Raw genomic sequence first — 20,384 nt, 5'->3', positions numbered from 1 at the left:
AAAACTACTAATGGTTAATGGTTTAACTCTCAAAATATTCTGATTAACTATGACCTGTGGGCAGTTTTAAGAACAAAATAACACACACACTTGCAGCAATGTAACTATTTAAGCTTTACACCATGACAAAAGTTCTGTTATGTTCTAACATTCCGAGCATGGCTGATATAAAATGTATAATCTTATTTTGCACTGTGCTAAGCTCTTGACTGTAGCAATACTTCATAGCAGAAAGTCCCATGGGCTAAGATAGAATTTGACTTTTTTAGAAGTGTGCAAACATAATATGTGTTAAAAAATCTTACAGAAATCCCCTGTGTAAGGCAATCCAGATTTTTAAAACTGTTTCTGACCTTACCGGAACAACATATTTTTCTATTTACTTCACTTTTTCTCATCTGTCTTCTCCAAGCTAAACCAACCTTCATTTTCTCTCCTTTGTCATACTTGCCCAATGTTTTATTTCCTATTAGTACCAGACACTACAGAATTTTATAAATCTATCAGCTAACAGACAGATAATATTTCATTTTCCCCCTTTTAATCTCCTGAACCCCTATCAACATTGATAAAATTCAGATGGTTTTATGAAGATATGCAATGACACACAATAGCAATATATCTTACCAGCTTAAATTGTTCTTACTTATAAGCCTCTTATCAACCTTACCCCTGAACTTTCTTGATGTCATCCTTAAGTTCCCTACTCTCCTCCAAGTCTCAAGCAAGTTATACAAGACTTATCTCAAATTAACTTGTTTCCATTTTCTAGAACTTTTATAATCTAGGAAGAAATTGATGGCAACAAAAGCCAAACCACCCATTGTCCAGTAACTGCACTGTGTCTCCCTGCTGCAAATTCATTCTGTGCAGGTGCTACAGACCCCACCCTCCCCACAAGTCACACCTCAACATCTTTTCACAGGGACTCTGACCTAAACCAGCAAGACTTGGAAAGGATATACACACACTGTTCTCTGGGAGAAGAGAGGGAAATAAGACTTGTCTGATTTATCCTCCAAAGATGAAACTGCAGAGCAACATGAACCTTCACTTTATAAAACAGTTAAGATTTTATGTGTTTGTGAGGCAGAGTCAACATAAAAAATTACCTCTAAGGACAGTCTTTTTAAAAAATGGCACCAGCTAACAAGACACAATAAAAAAAGAAAAAAGTTGACAACTCTCATGAAATAAGAGACCAAAACGCCAGATCTAAACACGCTGCCGAAAATACAAATTATTCCAACATTGACTGCATCCCTTTCAGAACTAGCTAGAGCATAGGCCACATCTGCAAGGAATGCTGTTCTAGAGCAAACAATAAATAAAAGAAGATTTCAATTTAAGACAACTGAGCAATACTCCAATTTTGACAGATAAAAGGACTAAAAAGAAAAAAAAAATCTAAAAGTTAATATACAGCCAGAAAGCTTTTTCTTCTCTCTGGTGTTTAATAGTATATTATCAGTCAACAAACATATTACCTGGTTCACCAGAAGCAGGAAACTGTTAAGTTCCCCATGTCATGTGCATTAAACAAATTAGAAGAAAAGAATTGTTTGACTTTTCAGTAATTATTTCTATTACTCCAAGGCAATAACATTGTTTATTTTAATCTGACACCTTTTCAGTTACCATGACAAATCCAATACAGTCTAATTGAAAAACATACTTCAAGAATAAAAAGTCAAGATAATCACATTGTAGAGTTTTCTTATGGCACACACATTAATACATTCTTTCAAAATGCCAGAATTTATAAACAAATTCTCCTCATGAGAAGAGCCTTGAGATGACATCTGCTAAGTCATCCATGCTCTGGAGACTACTGACTAACAGTTTCAGACTTCGGGGTTTTTCTTTTAATACATGAGACTCTCTCTAGTCCACACCTGTTCCACAATAAATGACAAGACAGAATGTCTAAATAATAAAACAGGCTAAATGCAATTTAGTCAATATTCACGTAACAATGAACACTTACTCAAGTCTTAAAGTATTAACTATTATTTAACTGTCAATTACTATTCTCCCAAAATTGTATTTAGGGATGCAACTAACACTAACACTTAAACATGTGCAAAGTACCACTTATGTCATTGACATTGTACCCATGTAATTATTTACCATTCATTCTAATCACTATGTGTAAATACAGTCGTTTAAAGGGATAAGATCTGGTTCTTAGTCTTCTACACATTAGTTTTGAAAACATTAGAATACTGTTAAATTTATTAATCAAGAAAAATCATCTCAGCACACAGAGAGAGCTAGACACTGCATTGGCAATTATTTGGACCAAAAAGTCAACAGGAAATTCAACCAACAGCTGAAGGGAAGTCAATAAAACACGTTAAGCACACTCAGGAAGGAACCTTTCAAACATCATTAAATTTCTAACCTGTCCTATCCAAACTACTTTCCATGCTTGAACTTCCTTCCTAAAATGAAGCTTTCTAAATGAACATTTAGAACAAATAAGTAAGAGAGATGGAGTAGAGAAAAATACAAAGCATTCTTTCTGCACATATAAAAACCACATCCAGTAATGCAAGCTACTGATATAGATAAAACAATTGCCCAAATGAGTGTTTACAAGTTCCCTCCTGGGTCTGAAATACCTCAGCAGGAATTAAATCATGATTTAACATGTCTTAACAATTGAATAAATTAGAAAAATATTGCAACCTCAGGCAACACTAATTTCTCAATTTGCCAATTAGTGTTCTTCTGTCAGGGAGAACACAGTAGAACCCTTTTCTTTGTCAAGTCTCCTTTAAAATCATCAGTTTCTAAAAGGCAGAGATACAGGACTGTCTCTCATTAGTGCAAAGGCACAATGCCTCCTCAAAAATAACATTCCAAATTTATTAGACGGACAGTCTTAGGACAATACACAGGAATAACCGGGCAACACACAGCAACATGGTATAGAGCATTTTCACCACATCAACCCTTCAGCTTGCACCAATGGGAGCTATTTTTAAGCAGCTCAAAGAAGAATTTTCAGAGAAATATGAAGACAATGACATAGCTGTGCATGTGCTGTGGGCAGCTCCCTTCAATCACACAGGACAGAAGGAGAAGAAAATACAGGATTCATTACAAAACCTATTAAATGTTGACTTGGAGTTTCTTAAGGCAAAACTATATATAGGCACCAGAAAAAACGTGATGTAGCATATTCTGTTAAACAATATTTAAAACAACCTACTTGTCTAAGATTTATTATCCCCTGACATAAGCATTTCTATCCCTCAGAATGCAACTGGTGCACTTGTCCAAGAAAGAGACCCCCAGTGTACCCACTGGTGTCTGGGCAGTATCTGGCCAAGTTATTGCACCATCTTTAACTAAAGACAGGAACTGTGGGAACAGATATTCCGGGTCAAGCAGTTCAGATCCCAAGGTAGGGTGGAAAACGACATTACATCCCCTCCCCCCTCTTACATAAGCTAACCAGCTCCACCTTAAAGACAGCCTTATTGCACTACTCCTAAGGGAAGGCTGTTGCAGACTCCTATGCCTCCGTTGCTTAGGAACCATTTTTTCTAATTTCCAGATTAGGTTTGTTCTTGGATAGTTTATACCCATTTGTTCTTACACCTCAAGCATAAAAAGCTCTTCTTACCCACCTGTGCTGTTTCACTCGTTTTTATGAAGAGCAACCTCTTCCATGCTTTGTTTTCCCAGATCAAAGACAACACTCTCTGAGTTCCAGGAATTAGTCCATGGATCTCTTTTACTCTTTTAGTCCAAATGTCCTTTTTACTTGATGGTGGGTTATAGGAATTAAATGCAGTTTTTGAGGTAAACTTTCACCAGTACAAGAAAAAGTCAATACACCTTTACTTCTTTAAAGAAAAATATTAGCAGGGCAACAACAGTGTACTTGTTATCCTAATACTGATCTCCACTGCTAACTCTAATAGGTTTGTCATCCTGAAGTGTTACAATGCCTTTAATGCTCTTTGATACGACTCCATTTCCTACTGGCCATGTCTTAAGGGCTCACCTTTGTTCTGTGCAAAACCTTTTTTTGTATTGGTGATGCTTGACATCTGATGAAGATCATGAGATTGGCACGAGAAGTAGGAATGGATAAATGATTTTAATGAAAATACTAAATCTCAAAACTGGTCCTGACAAATTGCACTACTTGCATAGTTCAATACATCATCCACTGGTCATCAAGTTCTGCCCATACTTGACACATCCTGTTACCATTCAACATCAATTGTCACAAAAACATGCCTCTAGTTTTCACATGGAATCATACTGCACATTACACATGCACATTCTAAGTTACAAGGGGTCAGATCTAACCATGTATCCTCTCCAAGAAGTCAGGGATCCTACAAAAAAGAGGTGTTAGATTTCTCTGACAAATCTTCCTCTGCTGGGAGCTGTATCACTTCATACCCTTTTCATCTTACCTCAACACAGAACAGCTTTTCATTCTAAATTTAAACAAATCTCTGTATATTAAAGTCCCACTAATAATGCAATTACTATCCCAAATCACCTTTCCCTCTTAAAGTTGTGAGTACTTTCACTGTTCTCCACCCCTCCAATATCCTTTTGCCTTGCCATTTAATAACAATTCTTGCAACTGAGTTTCTAATTACACAAATCACCTGCTTCAAAATTGCAGAGTAAATGTTACACAGTTCCACTAATATGCACCCTGCAAGTTGGGCTTCACCTTAATGGAAATCATCTTTATAACTTCATTTCATCAGGAAGCGAAGTTATACAGATGTGCATGTGTTCAAAATGTCTTCACTGAAAATCAAGGTAAGCTTTCCATGCAGTCTTTCTCAAGTATCTAAATTATTTTTAGTCTTATTTCATTACCCCCATGCTTCCTGACAAGACACATGAAGAGTCTTATTTAGGTTTTCTGCTTACTCCCGAGGATCCTTTTCAATTTGCTATCAACCCTGCTAGATCTTTTCTCTACATCGATAAAAACCAAAATTTAGTAAGAGGGTTTTCTGCTTACTCCCGAGGATCCTTTTCAATTGGCTATCAACCCTGCTTGATCTTGTGTCTCTACTTTTTTCTGCATGGATAAAAACCAAAATTTAGTAAGAACACAAATATTTTATACAGTTGCCAGAATTACCTGCATTTATTACTGCATCAGAAGTTCAGCCATGCCAGGAGTAGCTGAAAGCACCTCATCAAATAAGCCCTGAACACTGCTGTAAACTGCAACTGCAAGAACATTTGGATGCTAAACAACTTAGGGACTTTGCAATTTGAATGATCACTTCTGCAGTTGCAATTATAAATATGCCATTTCATGACACTCAGACACATTTGGGTCTTTTTGCTTTAGTTGAGCCTTTTTTTCCTTGCTTTTCCCTTAAACAATGTTTGTGTAAAACATGAATACAAAAAATTATGCCACAAAGTCTCTTGAGAGCTAGAAAAAGGAAAGGCAAGTTAAAGCTGCTTAATTTCAGCTTCACCTCCAATCAGCCAAATAAAGAAAAAGCAACAAGAAAACCTGTATTATCAATATTTTGGCTTGAGAATAGACTGCACAGCTATTACTTACTTGGGGGAAAAGGGGGGGAAAAAAAGTCTGCAGAGACAGGGTTCCAATTTAGGATTACCATAGCAACAAAGAGGAGGGAGGGGAAAATTACCAGATTACTCTCTCAGATCATAAAATCCTTGAAAGAATAAATTTAGATTTGAGTTTCAGTCAAATTAACTGAATTCATCCTATTCATTAATGATAAACACATCTAATTAAGGACTAAATTAAACAAGCAAAAACTGTAGTACACGAAACAAAGTAGCAAATACAACATTTCAGACCTCACCTTTTCCTTCTACCATAAAACACATATTTGGCATCACAACAGGTCTTCATACCAGCAACCAATAACAGAATTATTTAGGAAGGTGTCTAGTTCTGATTAAAGGTCTGCAAAGAAAAAGAGCCATTTGAAATCTGCCTCATTCTTGTTAAGTGACCTGAGTAGCTACACTACTGAAAATGGGCAATAATGTTCCCCCATTTGCCTTGGGGGTGTAATGAATTTCTGAAAATATAGTTTCAGAACAGAACATACAGACATACAGAACAGAACCAACATGTTTCAACAACATATGTGGGCACAGTAATGATCCCAAAAATCAGGGAATGTAGAAATAAGCTTAAGCTCCTCAAAAAGGTGATATTCTAAAAAACAAACCCAGGATAACCTAAGCAACTAAGTATTCACTTGTTTTTAAATTGTGCAATTTTTAACATTCTTAGTATTTCAGAATGTTTTAATAAATGAATGATCACTTCTAAATACAAAATCACATAAACATTAAACATTATATAAAACATTAACAACGTTTTATTAACAATTATAATTATACATTAACAATATAAAACATTAACATATGTTAGTGACTGATTTAAAAAGCAAGAAGAATAGAAGTCTCTGTCTTTTTGGGAGAGCAGCTATCTTGATGCTTTAACCAGCTCACATTAGACAGGATCCCAAACCCTGCAGCGGCAAATGCAGCTACAAAGGTTTAATTTTGACACTGAGCTTTGCTTGAGGTGTGGAGAGTTGTCTCCCCACTTTAGTGGTAAATATTGACCCATAAAGACTCTAAGCCTCAGGCATCTTTTCCACCAGCCAGCATGTTCAATTAATAAGGCTGCCCTCATAATCTGCAAGACTGCCTAAGTCCAGCTTTCCTGGCTGACATTCAGATTTTAAGCATGTTTCCCAGCCTTCTGTTCACCACTTCTGGCTTTTGCTGACCCACTGCCAAAAGGCTCTTTATTTCCTGGTGGCTGGGCAGGCCAGAGGACAATTTCAGAGACTACCTTCTTCCAAGTTGTGCAGCAAACTGTTCACTATGTTCCCTGCTCTTGGCTCCTCTCCAAGATTCTGTAGTGAGGGAAAATAGGAGGATACTGGAAGGATTGTCATTCCACTTGTGTGAAGCAAGGGCATAGGCACCTTCACTGGCCTCTCCTTGTCCTCAAACCAGCACCTCCACTAACAGACTGGAACTGGGTCAAAGAAAGTGTCCCACTGGCAGATCTAGAAGTGGACATCCCACCTGTCAAAATCATTACCCTATGCTGCTACCACAAATTCTCCTTCCAGGGGAGAGGCAAGAAACTCAGTATAAGATGGTCTTTGTAACTCAGCAGCATCAAGATCAGCGCAAGTTCTAAAGCAGATTGAAAGCAAAGTGGAAAACCACACAGACGGACAGACAGACATTGAGTTACAGCAGCAACAGAATGAAAGAATGACAGGATGGTCCTATTTGAGTCCATTGCATTGAAACCCACCCACCAACCTTCCTGATACACAAGAGATGAAACAGCTTTCCTTTGGATAAAGGATTGATACCTTGTGTCCCTCTCCATCATGTATGATTCACTTGCTTTGGGAAAGCCCTACAGAATTCACTGACTTTTTACCAAAATCTCTATATAACTAAAAAGGGAAAAGCCATAGATTTATATGTACAACTGAGATCTAAGCAAACATCTAAGGTCATTATTAATTTATTTTTTCTGCCTATTAATAGATTCAAAACCATTGTAATGCTGTACCATAAACACTGTACATATCCAAATAAATTTTAACTGTATACTTCTGGCCACCAATACTTAATGAAAAAATAATTTACAAAAACAAAACTATTTTATCCTTAATTTACCTATAAAAGACATAAATTTATTCCAAAATATTTCCAAGTTATCAGTTATAACTGAAATCACCAGACTGCCTTTGAAGACTCACCATCTCATAAATTCTACTCTAAGCCCAAGAGGGTGGGGGAAAAAAAAAACCCAAACAAAAAACCAAAAAACCCCACACTTCACTGTGTACTAGTAGACTTAAAAATAATATCCACAGTAAGGAAAGAAAATTTACTTTGGAATCAAAATAGAATCTTGTGCTTTACACTGAATCTGTTATTCAAATCATATGGAAATTTGAAGTGACATTTAAAAATGAAGTGACACATTAGCTGTGTAGAATTTTACCTGAAAATCATTGAAAGTTTCCAGTAAACTGAAAACAACTAGAAAAAAATGACATAACTAATGAAACATTATTTGCTACCAACTGAAGTCTCATATGCTTCCCTATTTATCCTTTTTAAGTTCTCATGTTCCCCCTACACGTTGTGTGAGTCCTGCGCTCCCTCCCGCGCTCACTGCTCACCCAGGCTGGCCAAGGCAGCGGCAGCAAAGAGCGGCGCTGCTCAGAGCTCGCCATGCCCCGACAGCTGCGGGTGTGTGACCCCGCTCAGCCACGCTCCTGCTTCCCAGAGCAACCCGGAGCCACGGCCCTCTCTCAGCAGGGGCACAAGTGTGGCCATCACATCTCCGCCACGTACTGGCAAAAACCTTTTATGTTCGAAGTCACCGCTTTCCTGTTCAATTCAGCATCAGAATGCTGGGTGTAGCTAACAGTTTAAGAGAAAAATAGAGTAAGTCGCTTTAACTCTGGAACACTTTAAGCTGTGCTGATTCAAGGTCACCACACAAAGCTTAGCTAGACAAGACCTTTTGGAGAAAAAAGCCGAGTATATGGTACCTCTCAGTTAATGCACAACAGCAGCAATGTGTTTTTCCAATGAAATTTAGATGGAATGGAGGCTTCACAAGTGCACACACTTGATAGATTTTTATCAATATTTCGCAGTGACAATACCTGAAGAAATTGCTTCATCTGTTAAAACACTAAACTTTAGGGTATGCTTTATTCTTCATCTCCACAGTCACAATGTACCAACAGTGACTTTATGTTCAGTCATTTGTAACACACACACAGAACAGCACAAAAGAAATAAACCCAAACAGCAACAACACAAAACAGGCAACAGAAAAACAGAGAAGACAGTTTCCATGGGTCAAGGTTTTCCTCAACACTTTCTGGTTTAATCTGGCATAAACTATAATAGAATTGAAATAGTGTATCAGACCTCTCAAGATGCAAGACCGAAAACAAGATATAGAAGCATAAAAAGCAATACAACACACTTGAAATTTGTACAAACAAATCAAAAACAACCCCCCAAAAACCCGAAGTTTCTATGGCTCCAAGTCAAATTACAGTTTTTAATCCAAAATTGCTTTTACACGTTTATTTATTTCAACCAAAAACCTAGATCTGTTTTTTTTGTTGCCCCCTATTCTTTGGAGCATAACTGCATCACAACAATCATCTACTCATTTTATTTGAAAGTACCAAAAATACCATAAACTGTTATTGATTAACTGCATTTACTACTGCTTCCATGACCCCTTTACAGCACTTCAGTTAGGTATATGAAAGAAAAACAAAATCTCAAAATTCTGAAATATTTTACTTCTTATTTTTTCAGACTTCCTGAGTCTAGATCTGAAAATCATACGTAACATATGGTACAAAAATCAGTGATTTAAAAAAGACATTAGTCAGTTAAAAATGCAAAGGAATGTTTGATTAGTCTGAAGAGCACACATATGCCAAATCCCAGTTTAAAAGAGTAGCTCATAATATCACAGTTCTAAAACTGAATTGAGATTTGCTTTCATTTTTGCTAATTTTTAATTAATCTGCATGGAAAACAATTCAAATAAGTGATAGTGAAAAACTCTATGATGTACCACTTGTTAGTGCAACTGATGTGAGTCTGAAAGGCTGATCTTTCAGTGGATAACAACTGAATCCAGCAGAGCAAGCAGAGATCATTCCTCGGAATGCAATCCAATAAGCAAGGTCAAAGGGAGGAAGTCAGGAAGGGACTGAAGAAGTTGTCACTCCTGTTTGGCTACACCTTCAAGGACAACGTTTTCAGTTTCTCTGAAAGGTCAGAGTCAGTCCAGCAACACGAGCAGGCACTCTGGTCAGCCAGCCCGATGGGCAGCAGTTATTCAAATCCACCTCTGCACCAAACATTTAATTGCCCTGAAGTGAAGAACAGTTAGACTCTGAAATTCCCCAGGGTAGCAGCAACACTTAAACTTATTCAAGACCAGGACCACTGGCTGGGATGTTGAGCCCGAGTCCTGATGGCAAATGACCCATCTCAGCTTACACCTGATTTGAAAAGCAGTACTTCTGAAAAGGGCGTTTCCTGGAGCCTCTTCCCCTACAACATTTGCAACTACCAACCACTAAACCTTCTGAACTGACAAGACCACAGTAAACAACATCCACTGTGTGGTGAGCAAAGAAACCAATTACTTGCTTCAATTTGTCTAAAGACTATCAAAATAATTCTCAATAAACAAGAGATGCTTACTGAGATGGTAACAGATGTTATCATATATTCCTACAGAACCCTCTTATTGTACACATGATACTTTAAAGTGAGAGAAAAAGTAGCCATAGAAAAGGGTACATTTAAAGTAAAAATTACTAGAGATCAAAATCTGTATAACCAGTACTTTTTAAGCTTTACTACCTCTAATGAAAAGCTTTCCTGAGGAAAGCAACTGGTTCACACGCTTTACATTTTACACCTTTCTCTACTGACAGGTTTGTACAGCTCCTGCTCTCAGCCCTAGCAAAACCAGAATATTTTTTAAGAGAAATGCTGAATAAGTAGCAAAAGTAAGTAATATTTTCCTATTCCCCTGAGGAGGCTGATTAAATTATATGAATGAAAACTGCCTAACTTAGGTAAGCTAGGGACTTCTACTATTTTTAAAATATATCTGCTTTTGAATCTGTTATTATAGAAGATGCATAACTTAGCAGAAGAGCTTTGGACAGGTTCCTCAGCAGATGTCAAATGACCTGCACAATGGAATCAGCAGAGTAAACTTACATTCACATCTGCTCACATTCACTTTTCAAATATAAAGCATATACCACCCTAAAACTTCCACAGAAATATTTAGCTGCAGTCTGAATTACCGCTACAGTGCTATTTCACAAATCACTTTGTGGTGCAGCCTGGTCCAAAAGTAAGTTCTAATTTAGGAGCCACCAAAGTCAGAAAATCAGCATGGTTTTTTCTTCATGCCCTCATGCCTCAGGTGTCTCTGCTGCACAGCAAAAGCCACATTGACTCACTATACTTCACTGAGGTAGTGGGCAAGTTTTATTAATATGCATTTTTCCCTCAAAGCAGGACTGGCTCATTTGCACAGCAACAGTTTGGGGTTTACAAATTACTCACTATTCACCACTGCTACAATTCTTCAATAATTAAGAAAGCTATTTCTACCAGTCAGAAAAGCAGTGGGTGCAAGATATACTGCCTAGGCTCCTCAGGAAGCATTTGTCACATAGAAGTATGCCTAGTAGCAATCAACATGCTAAGCAGTCTTCTCCTAGTTTGAAACTTTCAGTTCTATTATTTAATTCTATATAGTAACAAAATCGGCTACTTCAAAATTCTTTTTTTTCCTCCTATACCAAGTCATGGAATTTTGGATAACTTGCTAAAGGCAGTTCAGCTCATGATGTGAAATTACACTTCAAAAACCAAGACTTGGGGCAGAAACAGTTTTAGCCCTGCTTCTGTCAAAGTCTCTCAGTGCTCAAAGAGGTTTTCTCTACCTAATTTCACCAGATGCTCCAAGTCCATACACAGAATCACACACTGGTTTGGGCTGGAAGGACCCTTGAAGATCACCTAGTTCTGAACCCCCTGCCTTGGGCATCCTCCACTAGCCCAGGCTGCTCAGAGGCCTACCCATACGTGCAAAAGAACATTTAACATTGATGGTGAGTCTCAAAAAATGAGAAGAGGTGAGTCATTTTCTGTTGGATACTCCTAAAAAAACTGTCACAGAAAAAGACTGATTCAGTAAATGACCTCCTTCACTCTGCAGCATTAGTGAACCATACTCTAATGAACTTACTGGCAAAACATGCCAGCAAAAACACTTGCTTCAGATGAAGTACATTCAGATTTTTCACACTTATAATCATCAAGCACAGAAAGAAAACATTCAGTCAACACAATAGTTTTTGGCTAAAAAGCACTATTGTCAGCATAGAACTTCACACCAGTAAAACGACAAGACACTTAAACATGCAAACACAGTAATGCACATATGATCCTGCTACAGCAAAGATGCAAAAACTTGCAAATGCCTCTTCTTCAAAACTCTCCTCAGAAAACCACCAAGTTTAAATTCTGTGAGGCAAATCATATAGATCATTACATTCACTCAAGATTATATCAAATTTGCTGGCATCAAATCTGTTTACTGAATATAAAGACATACCAAAGCCACCTGTTTCAGCAGTCTCACCCATAGTCGCATTTTTTCCTCGCTTATTACACAAGTGCTCTAAAAAGAATATTTCCTTACTGAGAAACAGAATTTTTATACATTATATTTAATTTAACAAAAATGGAAGCCGATCTTATAGTCTGCATGCCTTTAAATTCTTTTGGTCTATTAAAAACAGAAAAAACAAACAAAAAAAAAAAAAAAAAAAAATCCAACCCACAAACACCAGAAAACTGAATTTGTGACAATTAAGGACTGTCAAGAATTCCATTGGCACAGAGTCACGTTACAAGAACCAGAGCTGTAAACAGCCTGTCTGCAGGGAGATACCTGTAGCTTTCAGCAGAGCACACAGGAATTATCCAGCAGCAGTTGCAATTTGAGAATTCATAAGCTCAAGGCAGATGTGTTTTGTAAAGCTCTGTGTAAAAATGTAAGTCACAGAGCAAGAAAACGGAATACCTTTGGTTTACAATAATGTTGTGATCTACAGCAACTTTCCAAAAAGCAAAGAATAAAACCAAACCAGCAGCGAGCTTACGCCACAGAGCTACAGCAGCATCTCAGGAAAGATGTAAATTCAGTGCTATTCCTAGCCCCCACCTCAACACAGCCATGGGTATTTTTCCAGCTTGACTGGATTTTCCCCCTCCCTAATTGCTAGTTTTAACTAAAGCCAACATAGATTAAGAATCAACCCTAAAAGCAGCGCAGCGAGTGTGCAGCAATTACGTGCAGAAAGGCATGTGACATTTTGTATCAAAAGCAGACCCTAGAAACGCTAAAACGTAGATACCCCTTCCAGCAGAGGAAACAAAACAACTGCCCGTCTGCCGCTGGTGCCCCGCCAATCCCCAACACCGCACACACACATCCCAAATCCTCCCTCGCTCCTACGTGCTCTGCGGACGATGACTTGGACTCTCCAAAGCCCGCATTTCGCCCCGCACAGTCCGCAGGTCACCACTCGGGCTGGCACAAGGGGCAGGTGAAGCAGAAGGGCGGCGGGGGCAGCGCCGGCAGCCGCAGCGCTTGGGCGCAATGGAGATTCCAACGCCGAGCGGCCGCTTCCTGCGGCGGCGGCCGGAGCATCCCGGCGGGCACGGCATGGGCACCGCGCCTCCCGAGGCAGGCTGGCAGCAGCCTGCCCCCGCAGCTCAGCCCCGCCGCCATCCCGGCCGGCACCGCAGCCCCCCGTCCTGCCCCCGCCTCCGCGGTGACCCCAAGCCCGCCGCAGCCCCTCACCGCTGCGCGCAGATGGTTTTTCCGCACGCCCCGCCACGTTTTCCAGGCAGACACGGCCCCCTCCGCTCCCCTCCGGGATTACCGAGCCGGTTCCAGTGACTGCGCCCCAGCCTCTCCTTGCCGCCCCCTCCTCCCCTCCCCGCAGCGCCCGTCTCCCCCTCACAGCCCGCCCGCCGCTGGCTGCGCCCCTCAGCCTCCTCCGCACCGTCACCGCCGCGTCGCTCACCCGAGGACAGACGAGAAGGGGCGAGAGCGAAGGGGCCGCCGCGGCCGGTCCCCTGGCGAGGCTGTCGCTGTCTCGGTCCCCGCCTCCCGCCGCTCCCGCCGCCCCCTCAGGCACCGAGCGGCCCCCGCCCGACAGGGTGCGGCTTCCACAGCCCGCAAGCCCAACAACGGCGCCGCCCATTGGCGGGAGGGCGCGCGCCCGACGAGTAAGCGGCTCTCCCATTGGCGGTGAGGAGCGGAGGGCGAGGGGCGGTGCGGCCGGGCCGCCCCTGGCGGGTCCCGCGGCTCCGGAGCGCCGGGTGGGCCCGGGCGGCCGGGAACAGGTTGGGAAGAGCCTTCGGACACAGGGAAAGGGCTTCTTTTGGCGCTGGATCCCAGCGGAAAGGAGCGGTGCGGCGCCTGGGAAGCTTATCTTAGAGCGGGCCGGGAGATAGGCGCTAGCAGACATCGCTAATCGGCGAGGACGCGCTGCGATAAGGGCTCGCTATCGCGCTGCCGTGGCCGTGTCCGATCGCTGTCAGCTCGGCAAGGCCAGGGCGATCCAGGAGGGCAGGACTCGGGCTTGAGACCTGCCTTGGCGAGGGCTAGAGACACCTGTCACTACCCAAGGTGTTTAATCAGTGGAATATCCTCCGGATGTGAAACGCCAGGCCGGCGAGAAGCCGCGCGCTTCAGGAGGTGTGCGGATACATCGCACAGCCTGCACAGAGCAGCCTGACGAGCTTTGTAAATCGCCTCCTTAGGTCTTCTGAATCCTTGGAGAATCCTCGCTTTGTTACAGTCACGGCACCAACTATAAAGTTAACTTCTTCTGCTGTCTATTTTCTGTCCGTTTGTAGTATCGTTTCTGTATAATTTTAATTTTGCTGGTCTTTTGGTGGTTACAACACGTCTGCGTGTTGTATAGAATGCTGCCTGCCACGGGACAAATGAAGACTTGGTGGTCTGGGAACAAGCTCTCAGAAACAGTAAACCCTTCTCCTCTGCTGTCTATAACCCCATCCCCGAGTTACCCATATGTAGGGAAGACTCCAGTGAGTAGAATCTGATGGATTTCAGGATCCATAAATACCTCCTGTGGAATGTGGGAGGAATCTAGCCTGCTCCAACCACCTCCACCAAGGCAACACTCCACTTACCTAAAAACAGGCCACAGAGATGTGCATAAACGTGTCTGTGAATTCAGCCACCAGCAGTGGTGGTTCAGGTGTCAGGTGATGACACAGAATGATTACAGCACATCTGACAAGAAGGCCCTACTGGACATGGATTTGCTTAATCAAAACCATCCCACAGCTGGACATGTGTTAGTGTAGTTACTAATGATTAGCAAATCGTGTCTGAACATTTTTTATAAGAACCGTTGCTGTAAGCCTGACAGATTAAAATCATTTTGCGAGCCTGGTGCTGATCCCTGTAGACCCAGTGGATGTGTGTACACACATGGCAGCATACTCTTGTCCCTGCTCTGCACCTGCAGGCTCCAGCCACCTGCCCCATGCAGTGTCTTCTCTTTGATTACTTGTCAAAATACTCCATCCTGGCATCTCTCTTCATTTCTTTCCCTTTCTCACCAAGGCATTTAACACATAGATCTCTCTCTTGTCTCAGAAAGTAAATGGGAGAATTAATCCATGTTAGATGTAACTCAGCAAAAAAATACTGCTTTGTTTCAAAGTCAATGGGTTTCCTCTCCAGCTCAGTATGTGTCTCTGAGACCAGCAGTGGCAGGAAGGATGGGAATGTTGAGGGCAGCAGCAGTGCCCAGGGCTGGGGGAGGGCAGGGTAATTTCTTTCTCTGGCAGTGCTGGCTCAAAGTGCTTGTGTAACTGCAGGGTGCAGTGACAAGAGCAGCTCGAGCTGATCAAAGGATGCCTTTCATCAGCTCCCGTTGGCTCTTGTGCTGCTGGTGAGTGCTGTTCCCTTACCTTTCTCTTCTGCTGTCCTACTTTGTGACCTGCCCAAGGGCACAAGTTCCTACTGTTCCCCTTCCAGCTTTCCCCCTGCCCCTTGCATTATCTCCCATAATCACGAGGCCATTGTTTCACCTGGCTAATCTGAAAGAAAAATGGGGGGGAAAGTGGGGGTGCAGCTTTCTGCTGAATCAGCCAACTCCCTCCACAGGCTGAGACTGTGACAGCTGATGCAGGACTGTGTTTATCTTCCCTGCTCAGTTTTTGGCCTGCCCAGGTTCCTGACCTGCCTCTGCCCAGCTGCAGGAAGGGCAGTGCTGGTGCAATGGCAAAGGCAGGGTTACATGGGCAGAAACTCAAGAGAGGGCTCATAAATACTGGCACAGACTAAAGCTGTGCGCTCTGCTGCAGAAAAAAGACAAGATAATCTCAGAAAGCACTTCTGCATTATTTAAGACACAAAGAACTTGTCTCTGTTAACTCTTACCAGCTGGGTTTTTTTTGCAGCATTACAGCTACAATAAAAGGTACAACATGAACTACACTGTGTTTTTCAGCCTTCAGTATTTGATTCCTTCAAGATTTTGGGCTGCTGGTGAGGGTTCTGAGAAAAAGACCAAGGCAAGCTTGTTGCCAGTAGGCTTCCACTTGCCATATGCACACCTGTACATGTACTGGAGAATGGTTCCTGGCTTTCAAATCATAGCTGTTCTCCTCAGCAGGCTACAGCAGCAGCAGCACTGGACTCACATCACAGAGTGTCAAATAAAAGAGTCAGTGTGAATGTATTAATTTACAAATTATTTTAATGTGGCTTTACTAGATGCCAGAAAAAATTGTACTGTACAATTATTTTTATGCACCTGACCTCTTTGCCTGGCATTAACACTTCTCATGCTCAGGTGGCTTCTCACTGCCTGAGAGAAGCACAGCACTAGTCTGATGTCCCACACCTGGCATTAGGACATTTGTCTTTTCCTTTATATGGGGTACACTTACCCCACGTAAGCAGTTCCAGGTCAGTTTTCTCACCTATAAACTGGGACTATAGTAAGGTAGCAGTAAGATAGATCTTTCTCTCCTGACCTGCCAGAACTGTTCTGTCCTGACAGTCTGCTAACTGGGCAGGACTTGTTTGCCTACTCTCATCATTGTCTTCATCTCACACAGACCTACTCCATTTCCCAGAAAAAGTTCTGGATCCTCCAAATAAAACAATGCCTATATGTGAATTCTCTGTTGCTTTTCCCATGGCCCTGCAAAAGGAGAGTCTTAGCAGCAAAACTTCCTTGTGCCAGCAAAGTAAAAGCCAGTCCCTGGCCAGTCATACCAGAGCTGGAGTGTTGGGAGAGTGTGTGGGGGCAAACAAGTTACCTGTACAAAATACCCCAAGAACAGCCCTCTGAGTGCTGCCTCTCTCACTGGCACCCAGGACTCTGCTGGAAGTGGGACAAGGCAGCTTACACACATGCAGCATTACTATTGAAAAGCTCATGAGGGATTTGTCTTTGAAATGATTGCATTTAAATGCCCTTTTCAAAGTTATGTAATGGGTTACCTTCATTTCAGCTGTGCGTAACACCAGTAATAATATCTCATTGTTTATTTGTAGTATTACTAAAGTTGGTCATTGTATGTAAGGTTATGTCTGAAGTACATGAATTCTTATTCTTCAGAGGAAGCTCTTTTTTGAATTTTACTCATTTATGCAAGGAAGGAGAACTTTCCCAATGGACTGAAAATAGCATGTAGAAACAATTTTAATGTAGGTTCAATAGAAAGATTACATGGAGCAAAAAGGTGCATTCTGGTCTACTTTCATTTCTCTCCACAATCAAACAAAAACACATCTGAGGTTTGTTTGAGCTGGAAAAAAGAAGAAAAATTAGGAGAACTGAAATAGCAGGTGGGCAAAAGGGCAGAGCAGCTGGAAGAGGCTGATACTAAATGTTGCCAAATTTTATACAATCTTAATCTGAGAGGCCACTTTGGCTTTAAATTGGAAAAACATTGACTTTATGCTCAGGGGACATGAGAAAACTTTTATACATGACTGAGATAAAATGTAAATGGAGCTACATGGTTCAAGCTGGTTAACAGCAGTTGCAGTTAAACAGAACCAAAGGTGCAAGGATTGCTTTACACAAAGGAACTCTAGCAACCAACATTCTCTTCTCATGTTGCAATAGTCTTTGTGAAGGTCTGGGCTTTGGGTTTTTCCAAAATGCTTTTACAAGTAAAGCCAATTAATTTAAATGCAACATCTATTACTTCCTGAGTATCATCTGCCTTGTAGTTGTACGTTCTCTGCTAGCTGCTTCTACATGAATTCCAGTGTGACTAGAGCAGCTGAAATTGTTTTTAGCTGCTCTGTAATGACATCTTCATCCTTAATAGCAGGAGAAAGAAAAATGTCATTAAAAGAATTTAGAACTTTTGAACTAACTTTAGAACTACAAGCAGACTCAAGAGGGTAAAACAGAGAAAGGAAAAACTTAACAGGGCAAGTTCAAACTAATAAGGAGGGCTAAGAAGCATAAGAAAATATTTTAAGGTAGTTACTATTTTAATTATTATATACAGGAAAAAGTTAATTAATCTTGAGAGAAGCTTTGTAATATTAGAATATCAAATTTTTAATTCCTTAAACTCCCATTTAATTTTTAAATGGCACATTTTCAGCAGTACTCTCATGGTGAGGGTGTGGCTGTCATTTTCTTGGAAAACTAAATCAGCATGAATATTAGCACAGTGCAAATTAATGTAAATTAAAGCACAACATAATCAACGAAGCCTAAACCAGACAGCTTGTGAAGCCACAGCTGGAGCACCTTTCCATACTGGCCCTGTAATAAAACCCTTTAATAACTTTCCCTGGGACACTCTCCTGTTTTCTGTGCTGCTCTGGTGGCCCTTTCACATCACTGGCCTTCAGCAGAGGTGCAAAACTCCAGCCATGCAAAAGGCTGTCCAGGCCAGAATTTCAGTGCACATCAGCCAGTCCAAGAACCAGCTGTGCTTGTATGAAGTGGTTGTTCAAAGGCAAGGAAGGTGGTAACTGAAAGAATGATTAAATGCTTTTTCCCTTGTTTTATATATCCATTGATCTAATCCTACAAATGGTTTTTATCACTGTCATTTCTGTGCAAACCAACTCCAGGAGAGATATGTGTGAGTAAAACCACATTAAAAGTGATTCTTTGATATCTCCAAGATTACATGCCTCTCAGGACCACATCATCAGCCTGAGAGGTTGAGTTACCCACTTCCTGGGAACTAGATACTGTAAGGAGGAAGGTACAAGTGAGGGATAGTAATGACCATCCTGTAATTACAACACAGGAATGGGAACCCTGGAGGAATAGATTTGGAGGTGGCTGTGCTACAAGGCTTACTCCATACCTGAAACCTACTGAACATAATCACTTCAGCCTATCCAGTTTTAAAGTGAGCTCAAACTTTCCATCTAGAAGTTCTAGCAGTGTTTGGTATTTGATATTTTAGTACTTTAAGTATAATAAAAGGACTATAAGCTCTCCCACTTAGGGGTCTGTAATTGTGGGCATCTCAAGCACTCCCACTGCTAGGGAAAAAAACCCTCCTTGACTTCAAGGAGATGAGTATTTCATAAGATGGAAACTATTGCAACATTTGCTTGCTGCTAGGTGAAGTATTTAATGTTCAGAACAGCTGCCTAGTATTTCACCATATGCATAAATTTAGGTGGTGCTCAGATGTCCACTAAATTCTACCTCAAAGTATATTTTAAGAATAATTTAAACACAGAAAGATTAATTTATCTTTTTGTTCTTTAGGTTACAAGACATTCAGATGAGTAATTCTGCTAAACAATATTGCTACTTATTTGAGGCAAATGAGCCAAAAGAGTCTTAGGTTTCAAAGACCCAGCCTATTAAGTTTCCACTTGAAGTTAGCTTTGATCTCTAGCTTCTATCTGAAGTCACTTAAGATTGATTTGTCCCAAATGACTTCCACACACATGCTCAGCTGCTGGATTCCTGTTGTGTGGATCCTTGTGTGGAACAGGCTGACCAGCAGATGTCCCCAAATTCTACATAATCACACTTTCAGCTAAAATCTTCAGCGTCCTTTTGCACGTTCCAAAGGGTGAAGCCACTTGAGGCCACAAATACTCTTGCTACTTATTCACATTTCACAATTCAGTATTGTGAAAACTCAAGTCCTGAGGTGGGGAAAGCTTGACTGCTGACACAAAGCACCTCTATTGTCATAGAAAAAATTGTTTGGATATTGGTTCACTTTTTACGACGTGCTACCACTGATTGTCCCTTGTTTTATTTTCAAAAGCACTCTAATTTTTTTTTTCTTAGAACAGCAATCCCCATCCAAATATGACCTGTAATACTTTTATCTGGAGGTTCAGTCACAGGAGGCAAGTCTTCTTCCAAACCACTATCAATGATTTTGACTTGGATATTACAAAACTCATTAACTACATTCTTTATGCGCATCAAATGCTGCTTTTACAATTCCCCACAAACTATTTTAAAGCTAAGGAGCTTGCAGAAGGTTGTAGACATAGAAGCTGCTTTGTGGTGAAGGAATGAGCAGAGGCAGAATAGTGAGAAATACAGGAGACATACTGAGCCATGCCTTGTAGCTGTGTCTTTGCTCCCTACAAACACCAGAAACTCACCTGATTTGTTCTAAGACAGGCTAGACTAGTATGCAGGAGCAAGAGGAAGAAAGAGTCTAAATGATTGCAGATTTGTTTAGAACAGGAAGATTTT

The 20,384-nt window shown here is 41.0% G+C and overlaps 1 protein-coding gene across 7 annotated transcripts in view; it reads right to left on the bottom strand.

The window, feature by feature from the left end:
• The window catches only part of ADD1 (adducin 1), a 62,809-nt gene extending 48,962 nt beyond the window's left edge, over positions 1 to 13,847 (bottom strand). For 3 of the 7 annotated variants that reach the window (XM_041458844.1, XM_041458878.1, XM_041458886.1), the window contains exon 1: positions 13,701 to 13,843. The gene's annotated coding sequence lies outside the window, so the exon portion shown is untranslated. Of the gene's footprint in view, positions 1 to 13,679 lie in introns of all 7 variants that reach the window. The other 4 variants (XM_041458895.1, XM_041458869.1, XM_041458862.1 and 1 more) reach the window with 4 other exon arrangements.
• Positions 13,848 to 20,384: the final 6,537 nt, after the last annotated feature.

This window comes from Pyrgilauda ruficollis, unplaced genomic scaffold (assembly GCF_017590135.1).
Source record: "Pyrgilauda ruficollis isolate IOZ18807 unplaced genomic scaffold, ASM1759013v1 scaffold1, whole genome shotgun sequence".
Lineage (NCBI taxonomy): Eukaryota > Metazoa > Chordata > Aves > Passeriformes > Passeridae > Pyrgilauda > Pyrgilauda ruficollis.
The sequence above is the reverse complement of the archived record's forward strand: the minus strand, read 5'-3'. Positions and strand labels throughout refer to the sequence as shown.